The 4,350-nt window shown below is 42.3% G+C and overlaps 1 non-coding gene across 1 annotated transcript; it reads left to right on the forward strand.

Annotated features, from left to right (window-relative positions):
* The first annotated feature begins 3,841 nt into the window (after positions 1 to 3,841).
* On the forward strand, positions 3,842 to 3,960 carry LOC143286246 (5S ribosomal RNA). Its single transcript, XR_013055808.1, has one exon. It is a non-coding gene; the product is annotated as a 5S ribosomal RNA (ribosomal RNA).
* The last annotated feature ends 390 nt before the right edge of the window (positions 3,961 to 4,350 follow it).

A 4,350-nucleotide genomic window follows, 5' to 3' on the forward strand; every position in this document is an offset into this window, starting at 1 on the left:
TGTGGTTCTAAATCACGCACTCGCTCGCGAACACACACACACACACACACACACACACACACACACACATTCTTATAGATAGGTAACTCTGAGGACAGTGATACTACTGTGGGTATCCTTCGGGTTGTTTAGTTTTTATGCGAGATGTTTCCTTTACTCGGCAACCGGTTTTCCTGCAAACATACGACAGAAGTTGACGACGAGCAATAAGCAGCTATCCTATGTGTGCACATATATATATATGTATATATATATATGATAGTCAGTCGTGTTCGACAATGACCATCAGAACAGCAGAGGAGGTAACTGCTGCGACTATATGGGCGAGAATTTGATTATGGTGGAGAGTGTCACAAAAATACATGAGATACATGACGGAAATAAAAGAAAGGAAAGAAGCACAAAACAAAAACAAAGACTTTCCCTGTGGTTTCAGAAACCCACGGGGCACTTTTTTGTTTGTTTGTTTGTTTTGTTTGTTTGTGTGTTTGTTTTTGTGTGTTTTATTTTCCAGAGCAGTTTGACCCAGCCAGAAGACAATACACACAACGAACGAAGTCTTCTCTTTCGTTGCTCTGTTGTGGATTTCGTCCTGTTTTCTCTCTCCTTTGTGGCACGGCCATGGCGCCCGCGGCCATCGCTTGGAGCGTTCAATCACAATGAAGACAATTCACTTACCAGCGTCTCAGCTTGCGGGTAAGTCAAGTCAAGGCAGCCAGACTTGAGGGGGGCCTTTCCCCCACCCTCCCCACACCACCACCACCACCCCGGTTCCCGGCCATGCCCCTCACCAAGCGCCCTCTCCCGGCTGTCCACAACCACACCCCGACGACATCCGCCTCCGTCCGCTCCCTCCTGCTTGATATACCGACCCCCTCTCCTCACTCCCCCCCCCCCCTCCAACCCCCTCTTCTTCTCTTCCATTCCTTGCCATATAGCGCGCGCCTGACGACCTATAGGTAACCCCTGTCGTGTTTGATAGGGGCTGGGTCAGGAGTCACCATAAATGGAAAAGGTTCTACCGTACTGATGGGTTGGTGGTGTTTTTTTGTTTTTTTGTTTTTGTGTGTGTGTGTGTGTGTGTGTGTTCTTTTTCGTTCTTCTGTCTTTCTTTCCTCCCCAAAGGAATAGAATACTTACCACCATCTTGGATCGATGACATCATCAGGAGTCATTACCGGTCTTGGAGGAGAAGAGGTAGGTGATGCTTTGGTAGGTAGGTAGGTAGGTAGGTGCTGTGAAGGAAAAGAAGTAGAGGGTTGAGATTGGAGGTGCCTTTTTTTTTTTTTTTACCCGGGGTGGGTGGGCTGGTGGGCCACTGATCACTGTTGTTCATAACTCTAGGATTGCCTGATACAGTTAAATGTGGATTGCCAGATAGTTCTATGCTCTGCCTGCACAGCACACACTCGCACGAAGACTATCATTTACTGGAGTAAGCATCGCAGAGTCAGGGAATCCCACAAGTGAATGGTGAAACTTCAAACTCTAACTTCTGTTCATAATTTTGAAACTAGTCATCAAACACAGACGTACAATAATGTATTCAGACTAAGATAGGTTCATGTGTTATCGTACAAAATAAAACTGAACTGCTTTGCAACTAAATTCAGCAAAGATACGTGGACAGCCTATTCCTTGGAACCACGTAATGCTTGAATGCCAAAGTTTAAGAACATACTAATGTTGCGGTTTTTTTTTTCTCTGACAGACATACATACAAACATATACACATAATTATGCACACACAAATACACACATATTTGTACACACAAACGCGTGTGTATGTGTATGTGTGTGTGTGTGTCTGTTTGCGCGCGCGTGGGTGTGTATCTGTGTGTGTAAGTGTGTGTGTGTGTGTGTGTGTGTGTGTGTGTGTGTGTGTGTGTGTACCTGCATGCGTGTGTGTGCGTGTGTATGTGTGTGCGCTGTGCTTCGTTATGTCAGCATACAAAATTCCATTCCCCAGGAAGCAATTTAGTTTCAAATGGCCCTCGTTCACTCTCGTTGACGAGGTCAGCCCGCCTCCTCTATCATTTCTTAAAAAAATAAATAAATAAATACATATATATATATATATATATAATATATATATATATATATATATATATATATATATATATATATATATATATATGCGTGTGTGTGTGTGCGTGTGTGTGTGTGTGTGTGTGTGTGTGTGTGTGTGTGTGTGTGTGTGTGTGTGTGTGTGTGTGTGTGTGTGTGTGTGTGTGTGTGTGTGTGTGTGTGTGTGTGTGTTGTGTCATAAAAAATAATTTCTTAGATTTTTTTTTCTCCTCTAGCAAGAAACTCTCCAAGTGTTCAACGTTTCGAGCCAGTTCTCTGGCACGTGAACATGACTGCAGATCTATCTGACCAACTTTCTCTTCAAGATTTTTTTTTTCTTTCCAGGTTCTGAGAAACCGGAGTTCACATCGTTGTTGTTTGTTTGTTTATCTCTATTGTTGTTGTTGTTGTTGGTGGTGGTGGTGGTGGTGGTGGTGGATTTTTTTTATGACTTGATCTTGTCCTCTTGGGTGAGATGAACAACACATGAATTGCATTCTTAACTCACTCGGGACAGCCAGATTTCTCATGTTCTTTCCCCCATCTGACGTCCAGTGGGCGTCTTAATGACCCAGCTTTCGTCGTCAGAAATGCCGCGCTATTCTTCTTCGTCTTCATCTCTTTTATGTTTGAAGTTTCCGTTAGTAACGTTGCAACGACTGTCAGCAGGTGGTAAAACTCTGCTGACTTCGCTTTCTTTGTCGTTTGTACGGAGAAAGTTAAAATACATCCGTTGAAATGTTGTTTTCTTTGGTTGTTATTTAGTTGTTGTTGTTATTTTCTGTTGTTCTCTCTCTCTCTCTCTCTCTCTCTCTCTCTCTCTCTCTCTCTCTCTCTCTCTCTCTCTCTCTCTCTCTCTCTCTCCGGAGACTTGGATTCATCACTCCTTTCAGTTCTCTTTCTTTCTTCCTTCCTTTCTTGTTCTTTTCTCCTGTTCCTCTTTCTTCTTCTTCTTCTTCTTCTTCTTCTTCTTCTTCTTCTTCTCTCTCTCTCTCTCTCTCTCTCTCTCTCTCTCTGTCTTTTCCTTTTATCTCACATAACAAACGAGAATTGCTGAAGGGAATACTGCAAACAAATGCTGTTGTTGTTGTTTGTTTGTTAACCTGATGGTCTATTTGCCTTTCTTTCGTTCTGTTCTATTTTTCTGTCCCTTTTCTTTTCTCATCTTATTCCTTTCTTTCGCTGTGAACAAAACGGCTGATTAAACATTGCTCTAATGCTGTGTCTGTTTGAAGCCTGATGACTGAGCTTACCACATTCCATGAGAATAGTTTGGTTTTTGTTGGGTTTTTTTTCAGTTTCTATTGTTCGTTCGTTCGTTTGTTTGCTTTGTCTTTTCATTTATTCAATCAATGATTCATTCATTTATTTTTCTTTTTGTTCAGTCATTCATTCTTTCTTTCCTTTCTCTCTTTCTTTCTTTTTCTTCTTCCTAGTTGTCTTTAAAGCTATTCTTCCTGTTTCTTTACTTATTTCTTTCTTTCCTTCCTCCCTTCCTTCCTTCCTTCGTTTCTCATGACTGTGCTGGCTACGCTGTTTTTTTTACTCACCATCCAGCCTTCTGTTACAATAGGACGTACTTCAGCAAACAGGACGTGATGATGAATCATGCTATTTCCGTACAAACTTCTGGCACTGTCAGACGTTGCTGAGTCCTCCACATGTCCTAAAGAGGTCCTGAGAGAGTCCTCCTGACGAAGGCGTTAACAAAGCGCTATGTTAATCCTGGTACTCCTGTGTCCTGTGTGCTGATCACTCTATTCAGTGTTGTGGTGCCAACGGCCATACCACGTTGAAAACACCTGTTCTCGTCCGATCACCGAAGTTAAGCAACTTCGGGCCCGGTTAGTACTTGGATGGGTGACCGCCTGGGAACACCGGGTGCTGTTGGCATTCCTTTTAAGCGCGTTGGGTTACGTTGCTGGTCAGGCATCTGCTTGGCAGATGTGGTGTAGTGTATATGGATTTGTCCGAACGCAGTGACGCCTCCTTGAGCTACTGATACTGGACGGTTGGCTTTCCTTTTCTTCTTCCTTCCTTCCTTCCTTCCCCCTTTTGCCGTTTTATATTGACCTTTTTTTTTCTCTCTATGTCTCTGTGTACATGTTTGTCTGTCTGTGTCTTTTTTTTTTTTTTTTTTTTTTCAAACATTTTTATTCAATTTTTACATTGTTAAACACACACACAGAGAAACAAAAAGAAGTACTACTACTAATAATAATAGTAATAATAACACAGCCACAAGAACATGCTGGCAAAGATCAATGAATCAAGATCAAATAT

The sequence above is a fragment of the Babylonia areolata genome, chromosome 9, assembly GCF_041734735.1.
Source record: "Babylonia areolata isolate BAREFJ2019XMU chromosome 9, ASM4173473v1, whole genome shotgun sequence".
Lineage (NCBI taxonomy): Eukaryota > Metazoa > Mollusca > Gastropoda > Neogastropoda > Buccinidae > Babylonia > Babylonia areolata.